The following is an 11,137-nucleotide window of genomic DNA, read 5'->3' on the forward strand; positions in this document are numbered from 1 at the left end:
CTCTCTCTCTCTCTCTCTCTCTCTCTCTCTCTCCTGCACTGAGAAGTTAAATATCCTGCCCAGGTTTACACACTCAAGATATGTCAGAGCCAAATCTGACCCAGAATTTCCTGACTTTGAGACCAGCCTTCCATCTACTAGGCTGTCCTGCCTCTCACATTTATAATAAAAGCTCTAAGGTTACTTCCACCTCTCAATCCCATTTTTCTCTATTCACATACATATTGACACATATTTTTATTCACTTTCATTCACACCTGTACTGGTCACATCCAGGCATGCATACTTCTATAACCCAGAGCCCCAGGGCTTCACGCATTATGCAGTTTCCTTCCTTTCGCACCTGGGAATTAGGTACATGAGGCAAGAACCTCGGAGGGATCAGTTTCTTCAGAGGAGCAGCAGGATATCAAGTTCTTTTTTGGAACATGTCCTGGCCCATAAGTCCCCAGGAGCCGACACTACCTTTCTATAGAGTTGGGAATTTCCAAGACATTGGCTGATCAGTGCTTCTGGTCATGAACAAATAATCAACTGAGAGTTTTAAAGCTTGGAAAGTGTTTCTGCTTCGAAGTATTTGGGGGTCGCAGGATTGATAATCTCATTGATTTGGGTATCCTCTCCACAGATGCAGATTGAAACCATTCATTTCTTCATACTCTCACTTTTTCTTGCCCCATAAATCTACCATAGAGTCACCAGGCTGACAGGACCTTTCTCTAGATCAAATCCCTTTTTGTGTGCTTGTTTTGGAAATTGAGGACAACTTGGTGAAACCTATGGACCTATTTTTGAAAATAATGTTTTTAAATGCATACAGTAAGATGCATAATAGCTATAGTCTATGCATGTAAAATATATACACACATGCACATATATATGTAGCATATATGTATGTATAAATATATACACACATACCTCTCTCTTTCTCTCTCTCTCTCTCTGTCTCTCTCTCTCTCTGTCTCTACACACACACACACACACACACACACACACACACACACACACACATATTACTTTAAGGCTTGCAAAGCGCCTTATATATATCTCATTTCATCTTCACAGCAACCTTGGGAAGCAGGTATTATCCTGTTTATAGATGAGGAAACTGAGGCAAACAGTTAAGTGACTTGCCCAGAGTCATACAACCAACAAGTGTCAAATGCAGAATTCAAACTCAGGGCTTCTTGACTTCAGGTCCAGTACTCTACCCACTATGCCACTGAACTGTTATATAGTATAATATGTAATATGTTATATATATGTATAAAAGATTATAAAGGAAACCTATTTTTGATAACTGAAATCAAAATAGCTCTTCAAAAAAAAGATCATAATATAGTAATATATCCTTCAAGAGATGTGATAATCATAGTAATTTTGAGGTAGACATGAGCATAAAGCACATTTCTTGTATTTCCTCCATATTTGTATTCCTTACACTTAGCATACTAAGTGTTTAATCAATGTTTTATTTAATCACGTTTATTTCTAGATATCTGTAGTAACTATAACATGGCATATAATTGATATCATACTGCTTCCTTTTCCCATTGGGTAGCGAAGAGGCTGTTTGGAGGGAGACAATTTGGAACTCAAAATGTTTTTAAAATGAATGTTGACGGGGGCAGCTAGATGGCTTGGTGGACTGAGAGCCAGGGTGAGAGATGGGTCCTGCGTTCAAATATGAATTCAGATACTTCCTAGTTGTGTTACCCTGGGCAAGTCACTTCACCCCTATTGCCTAGCCCTTACCACTCTTTTGCTTTGGAACCAATACCCAGTATTGATTCTAAGATGGAAGGTGAGGGTTTAAAAAAAAAAAAAAAGGAATGTTGGGAGCAGCTACATGTCTCAGTGAATAGAGCACCAGGTCTGGAGATGGGAGGTCCTAGATCCAAATCTGACCTCAAGACCTTCTGGGTTAAGATAGCTGCAGAGTAAAAGCAGTTGTTTAACCTCTCCTAACCCACACAGATAGGACTCCTCAAGAGGACATAAAAACCAAATCCAGAGGAACGAAGGGATCCCACAACAGGGCACAGCATTGAAGGTATGTGGGATTGGGGCATTTCCATGCTATAAGGGGGCGAAACAGCTCTCACTAAAACGCAAGGTGAGCAACCCTCTTCCCCCCACCAAAGCCAGTGCACAAGAGTTTTTTCTTGTTAGAGCAAGTTTGGGGCATCCATTAAGTTCTTGGCAGCTACCTGGGATCACAAGAGCCTGCTCCTGAGAGCAGCAAGACTTATGAAAATTGGTCACAAGCTCTTGAAGAGTTCAAATCTGAGATCATGAGAAAGATGGAAGAGATTTGGCAAGAGAAGTGGGAAATAGCTCAAAAGAAAATTAACAGGTTAAAAGAAAGAAACTCCCAATTGGAGAAAGATGCTCAAAAATCAAATGAAATGATAACTAAACAGTAGGAAACCATGAAAAATAGAATAGACCAAATCAAAAAGGGAAATCAAAAGATTATAGCAGAAAACCAGTCTCTAAAGACGAGAATTGGGCAAGTGGAAGCCAATGATTTCTCAAGACAGCAAGAACAAATAAAGCAAATCTGACCTCAAACACTTCCCAACTGTGTGACCCTGGGCAAATCACTTAACCTCACATGCTTAACCTTTACTGCTTTTCTACCTTGAACCCAATCCCTAGCGTCAATTCTAAGAAAAAAGGTAAGGATTTTTCTTTTTTTCTTTTCTTTTTTTTAAAGTAACTCTTACCTTCCATCTTGGAGTCAATACTGTGTATTGGCTCCAAGGTAGAAGAGTGGTAAGGGTAGGCAATGGGGGTCAAGTGACTTGCCCAGGGTCACACAGCTGGGAAGTGTCTGAGGCCAGATTTGAACCTAGGACCTCCTGTCTCTAGGCCTGGTTCTCAATCCATTGAGCTACCCAGCTGCCCCAAAAAGGTAAGGATTTTTAGGGAAAAAAATGTTAATAAATGAACAAATGAATAAATAAATAAAAACAATTCTAATGTGATATGCGAATATCTGTGAATTTAATTGCTGACCAAGTCACCATTGCTGTGGTTTCTTATCTACATTCCTTTTGGAAGGAAATTCTAAATTTCAGTGATAGGATAGTGAAACTTAAGATGTAATTTTTTTTCCCATCCAAATTCATGAACCACAGAAATCTGCTCATGGATTTCTTCCTTAAGAGCTTCTGCCAGAGATTTTCTGTCACCAGAGTAGCCTGGAGCCTGCCCATTATTCTTCATTTTTGCTATATATCTAACTCACTTTTTTTGGTTAAACATTTTTTTTCTGATGTGTGACTTACATGTTACCTTAGTAGCTAACAGAGCACATAGGAGGTATAGTGGATAGAACACCTGGTCTAGAATCAGTAAGACCTGAGTTCAAATTTAACTGTGGATACTAACTGATGTGTGTGGCCCTGGGCAAGTCACTTAGCTTCTACCTCTGTTTCCTCATCTATAAAGTAGACATAATAATAGCCTTCAGCTTCTAGGGTTGTTGTAAGAATTGTGAACATTAACACCAGCCTGTACCCTTTTTCTTGGGGCCCTAAGATTAACTTTGGATTTAAAGCAAAGGATCTTACCTCTGAACCCTATTTCTCTGGGGCAAAGGATAGAGTCTTCCCTACAATGTTGGGAGACACTATATTGATGCTTTGTGATTATTCTAAGGACCGAATGGTGATTCCTGGCAGAGCCTGTCTCCTGGAAGAGCCACCCCTGCTCTGGACTGAGGTTAGAGTTTGCCAAAGCAGAGGGGCTCAGGAAAGGGATGTCACAAGAAGCATTTAAATTGGAGTAGGGAAAGGAAGGAGAGCTCCTTTGCCTTGGCACTGTGGATAAAGGAGGTGGCTAGGAGAGTGTTGGCACACCCATGGGGTGGCTGTACAGCTGGCATGGGAGAGGCTGCTAGGAGAGTGCTAGCACAGGTGAGAGCTCACACCTACAGTCGGGCTTGGGTTTGCCCAGGAGAACACTGGGCACACCTGAGGTCTGGCTGTGAAACTGGTACAGCCAGCTGGGGAAGGGGGGTTAGGAAGGGAACAACCAGTCACATGTGACTGGTGCCTTTTCTTTCTCTGGCCCACTTTTTATCATTTAATAAATAATCATAAATTAAGATACTGTCTCCAGATAATTTTAATTTTAACAGAATCACATGAAATAGTAGTTGTAAAACCCTTAGCACAATACCTGGCACATAGTAGGTGCTATATGTTTGTTGTTGAGTAGTTTTAGTTTGGGGTTTTCCTGGCAGAGGTCCTGGAATAATCTGCTATTTCCTTCTCCAGATGAGAAAACTGAGGCAGACAGGGTTAAGTGACTTGCCCAGGGTCACACAACTAATGTGTGCCCGAGGCCGCATTTGAATTCTGTGCTTCCTACTCCAGGCTTGGCACTCTGTCCACTGTGCTGTCCTAACTGACCAGGTGCTATATATATGTGTTAGCTATTATTATATTCTCTTTGAAATAAACCAAACTGATGGCATGCTATATGCTGATTCTCTTTCAAATCCCTCAGGCTCCTCCTGCCGACCAAACTCCTCTCCATTGCCTTTTGGGGACTCTCATCTTTACTTCTGCAGAGGCAGAAACTAGGTAGCTACAGGGCTGGAGTCAGAAAGAACAGAGCTTCAAACCCATGACTGATACTTCCCAGCAGTGTGATCCTGGACAAGTCACTCTCTCAGCCTCAGTGTCTTCACTCCTAAAATGGGAATACTACTAATAAAAGCATCTATCCCACAGGGTTGTTGGGAGGTTCCTTTTCCCTAACATGCATAAAATACTCTGCCAACTGAACTTTTTTTTTTTAGGCAAAGAATAAAGAAGGGAAACCCAACCTCTGTGAGGGTGTCTCCCACTGTGCCCCACACCCCATGCCTGAAAATGTTCCTTCCTTGCTTCTGTCGAGTGTGGTTCAGTCACAGCCAGCCTGGGAAAAAGCAAACTGAGCCAGGTTGTCTGACTGTGAAGCAGGACCCAGAGCCCTCTCTTTTGAAGTGGCCTGGGGCCTGGGGACAGATGGGCTAGGGCTGGGGGCAGCCATGTGAAAGTTTTTGGAACAGCCTGTTATTTACGCCATTTGCCTGGTTATGCTTTAACTGAGGATGGCCTGAACAAGACAGTCTGGGTGTTTCTCTGAGGAGGGTCAAGAAGTTTAATTGATGCCTTCTTGCAGGCAGGGAGTTTGCTCTATACCCTGATATTGATCTTATACCGGACACTTAAAGCCTACTCTCTAAAGACACAGCTAGGATGGGTAGGGCAACCAGGAAGCAGTCAGGAGCCGGGGTGAAGAGCATCATCGCTGGGACTCGGGGCAGAACAGGGATTCATTCCCCTGATATTCTTTGAAGGTTTCTCTGTTGTGACTGCATCGTGGGGGGATCTGGTCACGGGACCTGGGTTCAAAATCTCACCCGGCCGCTTAATACCCATGAGACCTTGAGCTCAACCTAAAACCTTCCAGGGGCCACAATTCCTTACCCGTAAAACGAAAAGACTAGATATCCCCCTTCCAGCTGTACATTTATGATCCTTTGATCTATTCCAGAGTTCTCCACTGGGTGAAATCTTCTGGTTGCCATAAACAATGACACCATTAACCCTGAGCAGCAGTGCAAGCAATGACATTTTTTATTACATGAATCTTTAATTGGCCTGGCATAAAAGAGTGCTGGGCTTGGAGTCAGGGAGGGCTGTGTGAAAAATCCTGCCCCTGGGGCAATTAGGTGGCAGAGTGGATGTAGCATCAGGCTTGGAGTTGGGGGGACCCGGGTTCAAATTTAGACTTTGATACTTTCTAGTTGTGTGACCATGGGCAAATCACTTAACCCTTGCCCTTCTTTCTTAAGAGTTGTTACTAACAACCTAGTGGAATTGCTTGTTGGCTCTGGGAGGAGGGAGGAAAAGAAAATGAATCATGTAAACATGAAAAAATATTTTTTAAAATAAATATAAAAAAGAGTTGTTACTAAGACAGAAAGAAAGGCTTTAAAAAAAAAGCCCCTGCCCTTCTTCCTTAAGAGTTGTTACTACACAGCAATGCAATGACCCAGGACAATTCTGAGGGACTTATGAGAAAAAAAAAAAAAAAAGCTATCCACATCCAGAGAAAGAACTGTGGGAGTAGAAACACGGAAGAAAAACATTTGCTTGATCACATGGTTTGATGGGGATAGGATTGAGGAAGCTGATTTTAAATGATCATTCTATTCCAAATAGTAATACTATGGAAGTAGGTTTCGAACAAGGATACATGTAAAACCCAGTTGAATTGCTTGTTAGCTCTGAGAGAGGGGAGAGAGGAGGTAAGGAAAGGAACATGAATCATGTAACCATGGAAAAATATTCTAATTCAATTAATTAATTAAATTTAAAAAAGAGTTGTTATTAAAACAGAAAGTAGGGCTTTAAAAAAAAATCTTGTTTCTCTGATGTATTAAGCTGTGTGACCTTGGGCAAGTCATCTAATCTATGCTGACCTGAGTTTCCTCATGTATAAAGCGAGTTGGTTAATCTTCTAGAGAATCATCTATCCAGAACCCTTCCAGATTGAAATCTATGGTCCTCTGACTCTAGTTAAATTGTCCACTCCTGATTTGTGTGTCCTTAGGTGGGGTCAGTTAATATTTCTGGGTCTCAGTTTCCTCATACCCTATATTCTTTGCTGAAATTGTTATTTCTCATTTCAACAAATATCTGCTTGTCCACTATTTGCAAGGCTCAAGGCTTAGGTGCCAGTAAGGATACAAGAAGTTAATGGTCTGTGGATTTACTGTCAATATGGAAACTGCTCACACTAATGCAGATCAAGTTTACAACCCATTATTTTAGAGAAGTCTTATGGGGTCCAGGGACTCAAAGTTATACAACTAGTAAATATGAAGGTCTGGATTTGAACCCCTATTTTCTTGACTCTTCTGGCACTTGATCTGCTTCTGTCTTCTCAGAGCATACATAAGTACCCTTGCTCTCAAAGATTTTAATACTAACAGTGAGAAAATTATATTTTTCTTTCTTTTTTTAAGCCGTTACTGTCTGTCTTTGTATCCATAACTAGGTATCCATTCCAAGGCACAAGAAAGGAAGGGCTAGGCAATTGGGGTTAAGTGACTTGCCCAGGGTCACACAGTTAGGAAGTATCTGAGCTCATATCTGAACTCAGGACCTCCTATTTCCAGACCTGGCTCTCTCTATCCATTGAGCCACCTACCTGTCTGAGAGAATTATATTTTAAGGCAAGATATTTTATTTGCGCATGGAGAAGCAATATGAGTTGGTCCAACTCTCCATTTAAAGATGAGGAAGTTGAGGCCAATGCTGCAGACAGAGCACCAGACTTGGAGTTGGGAGGATCTGGGTTCAAATGTGATCTTAGACACTTCCTACCTTTGTGAACTTGGGTAAGTCACTTAACTCCTTTTACCTAGCCCTTGCCCTTTTGTCTTAGAGTTGCTACTAAGGGAGAAAATAAGGGTTTAAAAAAGTAAAAAGAAAAAGAAAAAGAAAAAGAAAGAAAGGCATTACTTTGAAGGTGGTGCTTTTTGAAGACAGGGATCATCTTTTGCCTCATTTTGAATCCTCAGCTCTTTGCACAGTACCTGGCGCATAGCAGGTGCTTAATAAATGTTTATTGATTGAAAAGATGTATTCTATGAAGTAGAGGTAAGGAGAGAATGTATTCCAGGCATGTAGTCACAAAATGGTGGAGATGGAGGGCTCTTGTGTGAAGAATGGATAGAAGAAGGTCCGTTTGGTTGGGCTGAAGAATCTAGGAGGCTTGATTTAGGCTATGGAAAGCTTTAAAAGTTAAAGCAGCTTCCATATCTGTGGTAAATCCCTAAACAAAGTGAATAGCTAGCTACCTCTTAGTTTATCTTTTGCATACAGATTTTGGTAGATTTATAGATCCCGTAGTCTCACTCCCTCCTTTTACAGATTAGAAAACTAAGGTTGAGGTACAAAGTACTTGGCCAAGGTACTGCAGATCCTGACAAAGCTAGGGTATTAGCTCCTTTGAGGACAGCCTTACTTTCTCCCTGCTCCCCAACTCCTTCCCTTCCCCACCTCAAGCATCCTACAATGCCTGTCAGGTTTGATTAAAGTAGGGAATACCAGCACACACAATTAGGGATGGGGGTGGGAAGAAGATCGACTCATGCTGAAGAGAGAGCCTTTCCCATGCTTCCAGGTGGGTTCTGTCTGCCTAGGAACAAATGTCAGCATCTGACAGGGAGCATTCTGCCTTTCTTCTGCCACCTTCTGGCTCAATGACATCTGTCAAACCTGGGACTTAGATCACTTGTTGATTGGGTTCATAAAGCCAAGTTCCTCCAAAGTCCTTCCCCACCTCCTCACCCAGTTTCCTCAGGAATCATAATGTAACCCTGGGTCAAGGAGAGGGGAGCTGGGCACATTCTAAGCCAAAATTAAATCTAGAGTGCTGTTTGAACACAGAACGGTGCTCCAGAGCTGCTGGAGGAGAGGAGTCACCAGAAGGGGGACCCTAATTCCTAGGCAAGGGAGGAACAGGTGTGCCACCCAGAAAGGAGACACGTGGGTGGTGGGGTGGAGAGGAGGACAGGGAAAGGCATCAACTAGAAAAGAGTCAGAGCTCTGTTGCAGTCACTCTGCAAGACATCTCTTTCCCGCTGTCTGCTCCCCCACAATAAAACCAAGGCTTCCAGTGTCTTGCTAGAAATTCTCTTCCCCACTTTTCCCCTGCAAAATCGTCATGCCAATGAGGAATACAAGTCCATCCTCTAGAAATGGAGGAGACAGATCAATCAACTCTGGAAGAGGTGCAGAGAAGAGGGCACTGGATTTGAAATGAGAAGCTCTCTTATTTGAATCCTGCTCCCAGTACCTGGGCAACCTTAGGAATACAACAATCTCTTCCACCTCGTGGGGGGATGGAATAATAGATGATTAAGGTCCTTTGCAGTTTCCTCTCCACCTTCCCAACCCCACCGCATCAAAAGCCAAATGCCTTCAGACTCCCAGATCCTCCCCATTCATCAATTTCTAGAGGGGGATCCATTTTCTCCCCTAGCAATCTTCCTGGAGGGGCAAGAGTGACCGAGGGGGGCAGTGGGAATGGCGGGGAAAAGAAAGACTTGTCACACATTGTTGAAAATGAGAAAGGAATTTAGGTTGGATTTCGCCCGACCAGACCCACTTCTGGATTTCAGAGAGAAGGGGGTCTCGCGCCAAGAAACTGGGGGCATTCTTTCTTTTTTTGGGGAAGGAAGGGACTTTCAAGGTGAAAGATTTCCAGGTTAAAAAGCGTTTAGCAGGGAGCTTGGCACATAGTAGGAGCTATAGCAATGCTTTATTCTTTTGCCCTTCCCGAGCTCAGTTTTGGGAAAAGTTTGATTAGTGGGGGTGGGAGGCTTGGGTTCTTGAACTAAAGGGTAGGAAGGTTGAGCTTTAGTCTGAAGGAATGGGAGGATTGATTGGGTTTTAGGATGGAGGGGATGAATGAGAAGCTGGGTTCTAGGATGAAGCTTCAGGACTCTTTCATTCCTCCCTCCCTCCCTCCCCCACAGTCCTAATCCCAGGCGGAATCCCGGCGGGACGGCGAGTTGGGCGCCCCGCCTTCGGGGGCGGGCCGGAGGCGGGGAGGCGGGGACCCCTCCCCTCACCCCCGTCCCCCTCCTCCTCGTCTTGTTCCCCCTCCCCCTTCTCGGGAGTCTGCCGCTCCGGCGCTCGAGGCGTGGAGTGAGTGACGGGCGGCGGGAGGAGAGCGCAGAGGAGGAGAGACTGGGAGGAGAGGAGAAGAGAGGGGAGGGACAGAGCTAGCGGGAGGCGGCAGCGGCGGCGGGGACCAGGCCGGGCCATGGCGGAGCGGGAGGCGGCGGCGGTGGCCGCTGGGGCTGGAGCCGGAGCCGGGGCCGGGGCCGGGGTTGCAGCAGCGGCGGGGCCCCAGTGAGGGGCGCTGGGGGCTCGGGCCTGAGGAGCCATGCCCCGGGGGCAGCGCCGAGGCTGCTGCAGCCGGGCCCGGGGCTGAGCGACCGTCGGGGGGCTCGCGGACCTCGCCGTGCACTCTTGGGGTTCTTCCTCCCGGATTAGGGGGTTTTGCTTTTGCTTTTGTATTTCTTGGCGGGCACGGTCGGAGAAGGCGGAGAGGAGCGAAGTGAGGGGGTAGGGGTATGCCCGGCTGGAGCCCGGCCTCGGGGCGCGCCCCGGCCACGGCAGCCGCCCGCACCTCCTTCTCCTCCTCCTCCTCCTCTTTCTTCTCCTCCTCCAGCCCCGCCGCAGCAGCAGCCAACATGGCTGCGCTCTTGAGCCCGGGAGGCGGCCGCCGCTGAGCCCTGCGCCCCTTTCTGCTGCCCCCAGCTTCAGCCCATGGCCCCTTGGGCGCTCCGGCTCCCGCCACGCTAGGGTTGCAGCTAAGTCGCCGCCCGCCCGTCTGTCCGCTCGCCCGTCCGCCTGGGGGGCGCCCCGAGCAGCAGCAGCAGCAGCAACAGTAGTAGTAGTAGCCGCCGCCAAGCGGTCCTGCACCCAGCCCGAGGCTAGAGGGGTTTTGTGGCGGCCCTGGGCGCATCAGCCCCTGGATTCAGGGCAGTGTTGGAAGCCCGCCTCTACGAGCGAGCTCCTGGCCAGAGGAGGCCGCGGGGGGAGGGGGGCGCGTGGAGGATCCCACAGGGGTAGCTCCTTGGAGCCATGGAGCCCAAGCACCGGGAGCTGCTTGCCCATTGTCAGCAGAGCCTGGCTCAGGCCATGACTGAGGTGGAAGCCGTCCTGGGGCTGCTGGAAGCGGCCGGAGCCTTGAGTGCCGGGGACCGAAGGCAGTTGGAAGAGGAGACTGCGGCTACTGGAGGGGCTGGGGGCCCCGGGGCTAAGGCGGAGCTGCTGCTCAAACTCCTGCTCTCTAAGGATCGAGACCACTTCCAGGACCTTCGCGTGGCCCTGGAGAAAACCCAGCCTCACCTGCTCCCCATCCTTTACCTGAACGGAGTGGCTGGGGCCCCGCAGCCCTCGGAGGGGGCAGGTGAGTGAGGACAGGAGTCTTTCCTTCTCTCTTCATTTGGGAAACATCTCCAAAGCCCAGCCTCCTTCCCTTTTCTAAGTTTGATTCTTGGGGCTCAGGAGCCTGCAGTAGACAGATGCCCTCTCTATTGCCCTAGTCCGGG

This window comes from Gracilinanus agilis, chromosome 2 (genome assembly GCF_016433145.1).
Source record: "Gracilinanus agilis isolate LMUSP501 chromosome 2, AgileGrace, whole genome shotgun sequence".
Taxonomy (NCBI): Eukaryota; Metazoa; Chordata; class Mammalia; order Didelphimorphia; family Didelphidae; genus Gracilinanus; species Gracilinanus agilis.